The sequence below is a fragment of the Pteropus alecto genome, unplaced genomic scaffold (assembly GCF_000325575.1).
Source record: "Pteropus alecto unplaced genomic scaffold, ASM32557v1 scaffold164, whole genome shotgun sequence".
Taxonomy (NCBI): Eukaryota; Metazoa; Chordata; class Mammalia; order Chiroptera; family Pteropodidae; genus Pteropus; species Pteropus alecto.
This window is the reverse complement of record NW_006439568.1, coordinates 21,421,935-21,435,980: the sequence shown is the minus strand read 5'-3', so window position 1 is coordinate 21,435,980 and position 14,046 is coordinate 21,421,935. Positions and strand designations below refer to the sequence as shown.

Genomic DNA, 14,046 nt, shown 5'->3' with positions numbered 1-14,046 from the left:
CCACAATGGCCTTGTGGCCAATTCACAGAGGCTACTGATTTCTCTATCATCTCCTTTCCCAAGGGTGATCTTATAAACGCTGTGTCCTCTCCTACATTAATCCACTGCTCTCGCAGCTTCTCAGCATCCCGCTTACTAATACACAGCCATAAATATGGGTTATAAGCATGAACAGGGAGGCAACACATTGTATTAAGGACGAGGAGAAGAACGATTGTGATGTAATTGTTCAGACTCAGGCCATCAACCTCCAACTCCTTGAAAAGATCTCCAAACCTTTCTGAAATTTCCAAAGAAGTCATTCTCTTTGTACCAAACTTTCCACTTCCTTCAAGACTATCATTCTCGATAAATAAACCATGTCTTATTAAGTCGCACTGCATTTTTCTTTTAATCACTAGTACTAGTACATATCTGAAAAGTAGTCCTCATAACAAATGGATATAATTTCAACTATTTCTCATAGAAAATGCATATAATTTCGACCAACCAAAAAACCTATAACTAGGCTGGCTCTCATCACTACTGAGTTTTGAACAACTGATTTAGAAACAAATCTTTGAAATTCAACTCACTTGTGGATTGAAAACTGCTCATGCACAAGGTCTGACCACGAAATAGTAAAATTTGCTTTCACAATATTAATTAAAATGTACCGTGTAGGCAGTGCACTCGGTGGTCCCCAGTAGTGCCCTGGATCTGTCTCTTGCTTCAACAGTGTATGGACAGAACAGACCCATGGATGGAACAGACCCAGGGACACCCCTTCTTCCAGCCTTCAACCACCCTCCAGCCTCTTTTCCAGTAGCAACCTTCAAAACCTTCTCAGCCATCCTTGCCTCCGAGACCAGCCAACACCGTGTTTCACGCTTAATTCCTTATTGCCTAACAAGCATGAGCTCTCAAATCCGTCACAATTATTCCACCGAGGTGGAAGCCGCCGTCAACTGCCTGGCCAACCTGCATCTGCGGGCCTCCTACACCTACTTCTCTCTGGGCTTCTATTTCGACCGCCACGATGTGGCTCTGGAAGACGTGGGTCATTTCTTCCGCGGGTTGGTCGAGGAGAAACGTGAGGGCGCCGAGAGCGTCTCTTGAAGATGCAAAGCCAGCGTGGTGGCCGCGCCCTCTTCCAGGACCTGCGGAAGTCTTCCCAAGAGGAGTGGGTAAAACTCAGGATGCCATGGAAGCCGCCATGGTCATGGAGAAGAACCCAAACCAGGCCCTTTTGCATTTTCATGCCCTGGGTTCTGCTCGCGCAGACCCCCATCCCTGTGACTTCCTGGAGAGCCGCTTCCTACATGAGGAGGCAAAACTCATCAAGTAGATGGGCGACCACCTGACTGACTTCTGCAGGCTGGCCAGCCCCCAGGCTGGGTGAGTATCTCTTCAAAAGGCTCACCCTCAAGCATAACTAGGAGCCTTTAGAGCCCAGAGGCTTTTGAGGTGTCTGTCCGCATGCCCCTGGTGTTGGCCTTGTGCCTGAGCCTCTCCTTGCAACCAACAGACAGTCTTCTAACCATCCTGGAGCCCTCTCCTATGCCTTGGACCAAATTGAAACAATAAAGCTTTTTGCAGAAAAAAAAAAAGTATCGTGTGCTATTATACCATATCTACAACACATAAATTTATGTATTAACTTAACAAATCTATATTACATCTAAAATTACTTATATCACAAGTATTTGTTTTGTTGCCCCGCATACTTATCAGTCCCTGGAAACATAGGGCCGAGGCACATAGTAGGGGCTTATGAAATATTTATTGTATTAAATGGAAATTTTAATACAATTGAATAGTTAATCATTAATATTTTATGCTTGTACTTTTATATGCTGTTATAACTATTAATGCATAATATACCAGTATTGTGTGTAGCTATTAATTAGCAAGTCTGTTTCACAACATTTAGAACTCATCCCTGGAGTCTGAAACTTCACCTCAACCTTCCAGTCCCAGATTCAACCATTTCATGCTGGCCATGTGCAGGACACTGAGTGGCCTCCACAGATAAAGCCTAAGGATTTTAAAGGTCAAATATTTAAATAGGTTTCTTCCACAGATAGGTTTTATTCTCACTGGTTCTGAAGGTCAAATAACTTTAGGATCCAAAGGAATGTGAAAGATGAATTGATCGTAAATTGCCATACATGGAATGTTGTTCAAACCTAAAATATTAAAGAAACTCATTATTTTTTTTTAAAAAAATCAGCTTTCCTTGTTGCTCTTTTACTGAACAAATGGATTTACCAGAGAAACAAAAAATAATTTTCTGCAACTAGCACAGAAAGGGAAAGCAGAAGACAAGTTCCAACAGGCTGATATTCGATGATGGCAAATCCGGGACTCCTGTCTCTGGTTAAAGGTTTATGAGTTTAGAGATTATTTTGAAGCTGTATTTGAAGAATAAAATGGTAACCAGAGTAATTCAAGTGGGCAAAAAACGAAGTTAGACTTTACCTCAAATTAGATTCCAGATTGATTAAAATATGAATGTAAAATAAGGCAAATACACAAAAGTTTAAGAAGAAAGTGTACATACTTGTTTATGAATCTCTGGTGAGAGAGGCCTTACTAAGCTAAATATATCATCGAAGGCAAAAAGCATCACGAATATGATTGACAGATTCGACCACATGAAAACCCAAAATCTTCCAATTATGGACTGAATGTTTGTGTCCTCACAAAAGTCATACGTTGAAGTGCTAACCCCCAATGTGATGGTATTTGATGATGGGGCTTTACGGAGGTAGGTAGGGTTAGATGAGGTCATGAGGGTGGGCTCTCATCATGGGATTAGTGCCCTTATAAGAACAGACACCAAAGAGCTTGCTCTCACCCTGCCGTGTGAGGACACAGAAAGAAGATGCTGTCTGCAAGCCAAAAGGAAGCTCTCACCAGAAACCGAGCATGCTGGTACCCCGATCTTGGACCTCTAAACTTCATGACTGTGAGAAAATAAATTTCTGTTATTTAAGGCACCCAGTTTATGGTATTTTGTCATAGCAGACTAAGCTGACTAATATACAAGGAAATTTTAAAAACCAGAAATGTGGAAAAAACTATTTGCAACATATGTAATAGGCAACATGTTTATAACTCCAAAATATATAATTTTTTTTTACAAGTCAGCTAAAAAAAATACAAATATCCTAACAGCAAAATGAGCAAAGGACACAGAGAGGTAATTTATGGAAGAATGGCCAATTGCCAATACACAAAGGAAGATGTGCCCTATATCATTACTGTGATGGGCAGAATAATGACTCCCCGAAGATGTCATGTCCTGATTTCCAGAACCTGTGTATGTGTTACCTTACAGAGCAAAAGAGATATTGCAGCAGTGAAGGATTTCGAGATGGGGATATTGTCCTGGGTTACCTGGGTGCGCCCAAAGTAATCCCAAGGGTCCTCATGTGTGAAAGGGAGGCAAGAGGGTCAGAGTCAGAAAAGGAGATGAGGGTAGAAGCAGAGGCTGGAGTATGAGCCGCGCAGGTGGAGGAAGGTGCCACAAGCCGAGGAGCGCAGGTGGCTTCTGGAAGCTGGAAGAGGCAGAGAAACAGATTCTCCCCTTGAACTTCGAGAGAGGAATGCAGCCCTGCTGGCACATTGATTTTAGCACTGCAAGATCCACGTTGGATGTCTGATAATAAGTTTATGTTGTTTTCAGCTACCGAGTTTGTGGTAATTCATTACAGCAGCAACAGGAAACTAATACAATTACTAATCAAAGAAGTGTAAATTAAAAGAAGGACATTTTTGCCTTCAAATCAGTATTAATGAAAAGTGTCGGTGTGGGGAAATAGAGACACATATAGGCTTTTGGTAGGAGTGTAAATGAATATACCTTTCAGGAGAGGAGTCATTTGGCAGTAGGTATCAGATCTTTAAACATGAATACTCCTTGAACTAACAATTTTACTCTCCTTCGGCCATGTCCTAAAGCACTGGATTTCTAGCGGCATTTAGTGCCAGAATTCCTCTCTTTTCACACCAGGCAGAACGGAGGGGAGAACCTGTGATTGCAGCCGCAGGGTTAGGGCTCAGAGTCCTGACGCTCTGCCTTCGCTTTGCCCCTGCAGGAACCCCTCGGGCATTTCCAGGCGCTCCATGGAACACACTTTGAGAACTATTTTCCTGGGAGACTAACTGGACAAGCAAACCAAAGACCTCAACACATGAGGATGTTTATCAACATTGTTTATAATTGCAAAAAATTAGAAGCCTACATGTCCCTCAAAAAAGTGATGTGCTACGGTTTATTTATAAATAGTTCATGATACTATCACCTATTAAAAATGATGACATAGATTTATATTGACATGGAAAGAGGTATGCAATTTACTGAGTGGGAAAACAGACTGTAAAATTGCATAGTAAAATTCATTTTTTAAACATATATACAGACATGTACAGAAAAGATGCTTAAAGGGATACAGATTAAAGCACTAACAATGATCACCTCTGGGTGGCGGAATTAAAATGACTTTTACTTTTTTCTTTACACCTTATGTATTTTAAAAAGTGAATACATATTGCTTTTATAATCAGAAAAAAATCTGGTTATACCTTGAATAACAATAAGCAACAAATGAATGGAGGGCTAGAATGTGTGTAGGGGAGGGAGTGGGAGAGAATGAGAGGGAAGCAGTGGAGTGATATAGAAAGTTATTTTACGTGAAGAATTTTGAACAAAGCCATTAGCGTTGGATAGCTTTCATGTGCCCAGCTAACTCAGATTCCTTCCTTGCCTCTCGGCTTCCAGCTCTATATTCCAGCAGAGGTGCACTGGAAGAGATCAGACTGTGAGCTTGAGATCAAGCTCCTTACCCATGTCAATGCCAAGGGTGTGCTGCAGGCTGCAGACTATATCCTTCCAGCAAAGTCCACAGCTCCTGTCCAGAGGCCCCGTCCATGCAGCAATCCCTCTAGGTCCCTTCCTCTACCTGCTTCAGGTCTAGTGGTAGTGAAGTTGCCTGCTTTAGTTAGCCCTAAAGAAATCACACTTTTACCATTTTCTATAGCTCGGTTAATTTTCTATTTTGTATCTCCATTCCATTCGGGAGGCAACACTTAGGATCACTTGGCTTGGGACTTACTCCCCCATCTACTTTCCCCCGGTTTCCTATCTAAGCAATGGGCAGCTTTCTTGATGTCAAGGCATTGGGTGGGTAGGATGTCATTTGGTCATGCAGGCAACTGATGGGACACCCCATGCCCTACCCTGTCCTCATTCAGCCATTCAAAGGGTTCTGTGTTTCCTTCTACCACCCTTGGGCACTCAGAAATAATTCTGCCATTCCTGTGCTATCCTAGGGTGTAGAAAACTGGGAGACTGTCTAAGCCCCATCTGTCAGGTCACATATACAGCCACTTCTTCTCTAGGTCTTACCACTTTCTTAGGACTCTGCAAGGGAACATGACACAAGCCCCATTGCTTCCCCCACTCTGAGTTCCCATAATTTATCTTGCAGTCTTCCAAGCTCTCAGCCTATGGTATAGGCTACAAGGCTTTGCTCTCTGGGACCCACAAATCCCCACCCTGAAACAGTCCCCCTGAAGCTCTATTTCCCCCATCCAGGTGAATTTATTCTATAGTCTGTATTGTGGGGAAGCTTTCTCATTGTGTATTCTTGGAATAGCTGGTTTGGTAGTTGCTCAGTCTATACATGTTCATCTGTAAGGTCAATTTGATAGTAATAATTATGAAATTGGTGCAAAATCGAATCACATCAAAAAAGTTGAGCATCATGATAGGTGAGTGTGTAGAGGCTGTTATTAGAGTCGTTATATCTTAATTGTCTCCTTTACACACTGTATTCAATTATTTAAAGCTTTAGGAAAAACAGGCTTAACGTAAGCTTATGGTACTTTTTATTGAAGATAATACTGTACTCCTACAAATAAAAAAAAATGTGCATTCTTTTTCTATCAAAATAACTTAATCCAAAGCCTCGCAGTTGGGCTACAACAAAAGTTTCACAATTAGAACTTTTTAGTCATTTAATTGGAAAGAATCCGCTAGGCCTGCAGATATAATTTTCAGCCACTAGATGTCTCTGAGTCTTAAAGTAGCACAGTAATGAGGTTTTTGTCTATTTATAACACAGATCACCTACCTCCTCGCTACAGAGTTTCATAATCCTCTTATGTAATACTCGGTTGTCAGCTACAGTTAATCGTCAGTTGGGAAATGGGCAGGAGGGACCCCCATGGGCTCGATGTCCCCAACACAAGGCCGGAAGTGTTGAGAGAAGGGTCTGTGTGACCATGCTGAACCCAACTCTGAAATTTGTCCATGCATTGGGCAGTGAAGGTATAGGCAGGGAAAACAAAGAGCCACCTTGGCATGTGACTGGCTGGATGCAGAGACCAAATAATCTTTTTTTTTTTTTTTTTAGTTCGGAACCAGCAGAGGAGCTAGTGGGCTGAGTAATATCTCAGCCCTACTTTCTCCCGCGGCTGCAGGCACCACTTAAAACCCTGACACCTGCACACCTCCTTCCCTCCCCACCAGGGAACATTAATAGCCAGCAAAAGCCACAGAATTCTCAGTTCTCTCATGCTCCAGACTCGTGTAGCATGTCATCAGGGCATGTCACCTGTCTGTTTTCTACGGTGTTCCCATGTCCGCGTCTGTCTGCCAGCTTAGACAGAGACTCCCCGAGGGCACAGACCATGCTAGCTCATGTTTGCAAGCCCGATCGCCCTGCATCCTGTGCTTTCTACACAGTAGGTATACAGCGAGTGTCTGTTGAAACTAATGTGTGATCATGGTATAAGAAGGCTGATGAAATTATGCGTTGCTGATGAATTTTTGAGTCTTAAGAAAAATACCTCAAATCCTCCAATAACAAATCGCCTTCAATGACTGGTCCTCATAGTTATATAAAGGCTGATTTATTCAGCTTCTGCAAGCCTGTCATTTCAGTGCAAGGGTTAAGTGTGTGAACTCCGAAGTAAGACTGGGAAATATCTCAGCTCCAGTATGTATTAGTTCTGTGACCTTGTGGCAGGACATAGTCAATCTCTAGCTCAGTTTTTGGCTTCTGTAAAATGAGGACAATAATGTACCCATTTCATAGATTTATTGTGAAGATTCCATAAGTTAACGCTCATTTGCACGCTTAGCACAACTCCTGGCACACAGTAGTTTCTCAACAGCGGTTATGGGGCCAAAATGAGAATGCCTCTGGTTCAAACCATTCTCTGTGTAATTTGGACAAATTACCTAACTGCTCTAGGCCTCAGTTTCCTCATCTGTAAAGTGGGGATAATACTACTTAACCTCACAGGGTTGGTATGGGGAATAAGTGAGACAGGAAGCTGCCAACACACATTAGCTGTTAGCAGTAACTTTCAGCACTTACGACATTAAGTAAACAGCCCGTGGATAGGTCGTTCAAGAGAACAGGATGCAGTCATTACGCTAACATTCACCATACTGGCAAACCTCTACCTTTTCTTTAACTCCTTCCTTTTGTATAATTTTGTGAAGTATTTTTATTTTTATTATTCTATTTGGATCATAAAACGTCTCCAGCCCATTTTAATCCAGAGGATGGTGGTGATCTGTGAAACACGTGGTTGCCGTCTAGCCACTCACCAGATCACACAGGAGAGCCAAGAATGAAGTCCGTGGCAGCAGGAAGGAGCTCTCAGGAGCGACTTGCGAGCTGGGTCTCAGCTGGCGGTTGCCGCCCTCTTCCGCTTGGTGGGGTTGGTCACGTCTCTCCTGAAAATACAGTGAAAGCTGTAAATACTCACCCAGAAAACTGTACGTGTGGACACCATTGCCATAGAGTTTACACAGGATCAGATTGAAATCTACTGCAAGCTATATTTTAGCACCCTCTTCAGTTATTTTAACAAATATTTAATATTTATTAGTGGTGGTAGAGAGAAACTGATTTTATATTAACCAATCTCACGTATCCGTTTGTACCTGAGATTAGAATTTATCATATACATGCAGTTTACTTGAGCCCATTTAAAAGTTAAATAAATGACTAATTTCTGGTAGTCAATGAGAGCAAGTGTGGAAACCTTAATTAGCGGGCATGGTTTTTCCGAATTACTGCAGTGCCGTTTGGGGGCACTTCACTGATGAATACCTCAGCACCTGCTGACCTGCTCACCCTTTAATCCACATTGGGGTTCAGAGGCCCAGGTTAAGACCAGATAGTACAGGTTTAAACACCGAGGAGGCCATTGTAGGTCTTCATGTGTGCAAATGCCTTGTTTTTCACCTGAAGTTGATAGTGACAGAAAAACCGGACCAAGGAGGGGGAGAGAACGGTAGAAAATTGCGGCTCTACCTGGAAGCCAAGGAGGGAGAAAACAGGTTTCCGTGGAGGCTTTGAGAAGAGGCCTCGTGTCAGACGGGGCCGCCTTGGCGCCCCAACACGTTCTCCGCAATGCCGGCGTCCCTGAACGTCCGGCCTGGGCAGCTCCCCTCTGCCACTCTGACCACGTGTCTAGTTTTGACTACTAGGCCAGGCACAGGCTCTTTAAGACCAAAGGGAGCACGCCGACGGCGCCGTGCAGCACGCTCATTCCTGCCTCAGCTGAGAGGGGTCTTGGTGTCAGCTGACATAGGAAGCAGGTCTTGGACGTCGTGCCCAGTGGGCTCTACTTCCCGGCCTTCCCCCTCCCCAGCCTGTGAGAGGATGGGTGTGGGGCGGGTTGACCCAGAGGACAGGGGGAGTTTTTGCATCAGTTTTCAGAGCCAGAAATCCATGGGTCTAACGTTATGAAGATGTGGTTCATCCCCAAACACAGAATGGTGCTTGTCAGCAAGTTCACGCACTGCAAACGTTTTGTGTAGGTGATCTAGACCAACAATCAGAGGGCTGGGGCCTCCCTGGTTGGCTGGCTTTGGGCTTCCAGGTGGCTTTTGCTGATGCTGACCAACTCGGTGCTGGGGAGGGGGGATGGGAGGAAGGAAGGACAGCCTCTGGGCTGCTCCCTGGCACGGTTGGCAGAAAAAATTTGGCAGTCAGTATTGAAACAGAGACCTTCCTCAGAGGAGAAGGCTGTCCTCAAAGTGGGGTACCCCTAGCAGAGTAGCAGAGGTGTGGCTTCCTCCCTGAAACTTGTGAAAAATGCATTCTCAGGCCCCACCCAGGCCCACTGAATCAGAAGCTCTGGAGCGGAGCAGGGCGGGGGCTAGTGTGCTAAGCCCTCCAGGAGATCCTGATGCATGCTCAAGTTTGAGAACCACTGAGATGGGGACCCACAGTCATATCCCATCCTGTCTTCTCCATGTGTGGGGCCCGGGATGGCAAGCGGGGGCATGGGGGGTTGCTCCTGGGGACAGGCTGGTAAGCAGGCAAGGGTCTGGTTGTGTAGTTCCTAGATTCTCCCTCCCCCGCACACCTCAGGATTCAGTCTTGGAGATCAGTGCAGCCTTCTTAGTTGGATCCTGACCTGCCAAAGCAGCCCCAGGTGGTGAGACTCAGGAGGGCAGGTGGGAAGGCTGTGTGCTGGGAACAGCACCAGTCCCTGGCTCCTGGAAAGAGCAGAGGAGGCTGGGCCTACTCGGCTAGGTCTTCAGGGGCAGCCAGAGCTTCAGCAGACGCGGGCTTCTGAGCAGGAAGGCAGGGTTACAAAATGCTGGGAGATGAGCCAGCTGCCCTCACTTACTCCAAGGCAAAAGGGACAAGGAGGTCGCATGACAATTTTACGACTTCCCAGTGGCTGAAATTGAATTAATGTTGATTGTTGAAGATCCTAGGCTGTACTTAAACACGGAGGCACCCTGTGCTTTCTCCCAGGAGCCAGGAGAACAGCACTTGGGCCAAAGCAGACTTTATTAGCTCTTGTTTGTGAGGCGCAGGGAGGCATAGGATGCAGAAGCACCCTCAGGGGCCACACCCAGCTGGGGGACTCAGCCCCAGGAGCCCTGAGCCTGCAGAGAGAAGGCTCTCCTCCTGAGATCCTGCCTTATCCCTCTGTGGACAAGGTCTGCCTTCAGGAGGTAAAAGCAGAGGGACCAAGGTTAGTGTAAAATTTAGATACTTCCAGTAGTTTGTTTTAATCTTGACTCTCTATTTACTGTAACACAGATTGCTTAAGCACAAAAATTCAACAAACAACTTCCATTGTGAGAGTTATAAACAAAAATATAAGCAATCAAATAAACAAACTACTCTACAAATAAAGCTCTACAGCTCTCCAGTTTTCACTTTTAAATATCCATTTGGCCAGGGGCAGTGCTGCCTTTGTATAGTGAAGTGCTAGAGCACACAAACCCTAGAGTCAGACTCTCTGTGTTTAAAGCCTTTCTCTGCCACTTACCAGCTGTGTGACCTTAGGCAGCTTACTTAACCTCTCTGTTCTCAGCTTCTCTCTTTGAATAATAGGCTTATTACTAACCATAGCTAGCTTGTGGCGGCATTATAAAAATGAAATGAGTTAAAATACATGGAATGCTTAGAACAGTAGCTGGCACATAGTTTTTTGTGTGTTATGAGTGTTAAATATGCCATATGAATGCTAAATAAGATTTCAAAGGAAGCTACAATGGCTTTGTAATGCGTCAGCTTGCCCAGGCTGAACTCCTTTCCTAGAATTCCCCTCTCTGTGTATTTCCGTTAGGGCAAGCCACGGAGAGGTTCTTGAGCAATTTAGAGGGTAAAAGTGAAGCAGCAACCAACTGGCAACTCAAATTACCCACAGCTCATCTTCCGGTACAAGGATGAGCCACGCCTGCTCCACGTTTCCCTGGATCCTTCAGCTGCCGTGGCTCCTGAGGCAGGTGTGTGTGTTTGGCTCATGACCAAAGGCAAACACCTGCACCACATCACCAAGGGCAGAGGTGACGACAACCAGCACAGGCTCCACTCCGTCGTGGCGGGGCTCCAGCTCATGCCTGCATTTCCACCTTTCCCTCGCTCTTCCCACGGTACCCCATCTTCCCTTCCCGACGGCCTGCCCACTGGACTTCAAGCTCACTAATAAGAGTTTCAAAAACAGTCATCATGAGAAATAAGGGTAGAATGATCAATGTGATCAAATAAATGATAGGAAATAATTTTCTTAAACTGAAGGGTATAAACCTTCCGAGTGAAATATGTATAATGCACAAAGAACCCTTTCTAATTGACAAGAGGGTACAAAAAAAGGGGGTACAAAAAAGGGAAGGAAGAAAGGAAAGGAAAAAAGGGGGAAAGGAGGCAACGCAGAGAAAGGCTGGTCTCAATAACAAAAACACTGAAAGCCAACCCACCAGAGAGAGAGAAATGCAGATGAGAATAGCTTTACGGTACCAGCCTGGGAAAAAGTGAGAACGGGAACACCTAGGTTAGCAGCGATGCAGAGAAATGGAACTCTCGTGCCGTGTTGGCGGAATTGCAAATGGTTACTGGCATTTTGGAAAGCAATCTAATAATATCTATTACAACGAAAAGTTTAAAAATTTTGATTCAGCAACTCCATTCCTGGGAATCTACCTCACAGAAGCTAAAGCATCCAAGGCCAATGTACAAGGATGTTTATAGTCACGTTACTTGTAATGGCAAAATCCTGGGGGTGTAGGGGGGTGGGGTGAGAGGAGGCAGCAGAATGAACTGTGGGGCACCCGTGAGGCAGCTCCGCATATGTTCTAAACCTCAGGAGCTTGCGCCTCCCCTCCCTCCTGCAGGGCCCCATTCCTCCACCCTCACAGGACAGAGAGCTGGACAGAACCCCTGCCCGTTTGCCCGCATGACCTGTAGTGGTGACCTCTCTGTCTCAGCCCCCCTTTTTTGTTGGTATAGCAGAAAGGGGGATGTGTAGTCCTAGATTTCTCTCCCAGACCAGGTCAAGACTGCTCTCCTCCCATCAGAAACACCTTGACTTCTCCTCACACCCCAAGAATTAGCCTCTTGTCCACTCTGAGGTCTTTCTCTTCACTGACTCCGGGTTCTCAGCTGTGAGTCTTGATGGTTGAACAGCAGTATAGCCCATGAATAGCTGCATAATATGTCCACATCGTTCTCGACGTGCTCTGTGAGCTCCGCCGCTATCCATGTGCCCACCTCTCCATCGGAGTTCCCTCAGGCCAGGGGAGGCCACAGCAACTGTCTCTTTTTCAAGAACTTGGAGCCTCCATGGGTGTAGGGACCTTGCCCTGGGCATCACTTTGTCCTCAGGGCCCAGCACTGCGCCTGCTGGCTGAGAGTTTGATCGATGCAAACTTATTAAAATTTGCTTCTTGCTTTCCCATCCTCTCTTTCTATCTCTCCCATCCTGGTTTTGTGACACAGAACGAGGAGAGAGAGGACGAGGAAGAGGAAAGGGGAGAGGCCTTCGCCAGAGTGGCCAAACTAATTTATAGAATGAAGAGCTGCATAGTAGGGTGGAGAAAGGAAGAAAGGCCACTTGGATGGGCTGAGTGAGTCTGCGGGTGAGGATGTCAGAGGCTCTGGAGGAACCGTGGGAATGCGGGAACCTGGGAGCAGAAGATGGGCTCAGAGACGCGCTGCTGAGGGTCGATTCCCTTGAATGTTCTTGAGACACCAGAACAAAAGTTGGAATTTCTGTGAATTACTCTGGTGGTCAGAGGGTGCTTCTTTGAAGGAAACTCCATCTAGGACCGAGCTATGTGAAGCATTAGAGTGAGTGAATTTGGAAACCAGATTGCTTCCAGAGAGTTGAATGATGAAGTAAAATCATAATGGCTGCACACAGACATGGGCAAAGTCACCATTAAAGGGGAAAGCTTAGTTTTAGATGGGAAGGCGGCAGCGAGCTACTCGAAGGCATTCACGTATCCAAAGAGTGTGTAAATCCAATGAGGTGACGTTCAGCCAGGGAAGCCCAGCAACACCCCTGTCTGCAGGTGGGTATCTTGACTCACAGAACAAGTTCCACGTCTGCTTAGCAGGCACTGCAGACCTTGGAAAACATCACAACTCGGAGCGCTAGCTCACTACCCATTTCGGATCCTGCACCCAGCAGACAGCCTCCTGGTTGTAATCTAGTTACCTTGACCTTGCATCTCCAAGCCTCAAGGAAGAGCAGGTGCCGACTAGCAAACACACATAAGCATCTGATTTGCTTGACAGCTCTTCTTTACACTGACTTTCTGTTTTTTTGTGAGGCAGGTACCTAGAACCCACTCAGCGCTGGAGAGACTAACAATTTAAATTCTCAGCCTGCACAACAGGGGCCAGTCATGGAATGTAGGACCAGGTCAAGGAGCTGCCACGTGCCAGGGACAGGTCTGGGGGACCATGGACTTCCCAAGGTGATTCCTCCCCCGCTCCAACAATCTCCCCACTAGTGTGCAGTCAAGATTAATACGTAGACAAGGCTAAGAATGAAACAATTTGTGTTCCAGTCCTGCCCAGAGCTGGATATGAGTCCTAGCTTTCCTACTTGCTAGTTTCATGAGCTTGAGTAAGTTATTTACATTTCCCAGCCTCAGTTTCCTTATCTGAGCAGTGCGGATAACAACAGTACCTATCTCTAAGGTTACTGAGGAGAGCGAAGTAGATGAGCACAAACAGCTTAGCACTGTGCCTGACACACATTTAGCCTTCAGTGGCAGCATTATTATTACGTAACCCTTTGAATTTGAGTCTGTATGGTTTAGAACGTGTTTAGCTGCAGATAACAGAAGAACTGATTAATTAAGGCATCTATAAAAGATATTTAATTGTCTTATGTAATAAAACAGCTAGAGGGGGGACGGACCCAGGTTTGGTGCAGAGTGGCTCAGTGGTACCGTGGAGGACTCAGGCTGTTTATCCTCTTGTTGGCTTGTTATCCCAGATGGCTGCCACAGTGTCACACACAGTGTTAAGTCAGGAAGCAGGGGTATGAGCAAAAGGCCATTAGCCTCTGCTTTTTTATTCAGAGAGAATTTTCCTTAGAAACCTCCCTTGGATAATCAAAACAGATCGAATGTTGTTTGCAGCCCTGGAAGAAAGCCTTGGGAGTTCGCTTCTGTGCCAGATGTAATCTTGCAGATAGATGCTGGGTTGCGGGGAGATTCAGGGGATCTTAGGAGAAGAGACCAGAGAAGCAGTATTTATTACCTGGTACAGAAGTATTTCAATA

General features: G+C 45.5%; 1 pseudogene; it reads left to right on the top strand.

Annotated features, from left to right (window-relative positions):
• Nucleotides 1–894: 894 nt before the first annotated feature.
• Nucleotides 895–1,418, top strand: LOC102893512 (annotated as a pseudogene).
• The last annotated feature ends 12,628 nt before the right edge of the window (nucleotides 1,419–14,046 follow it).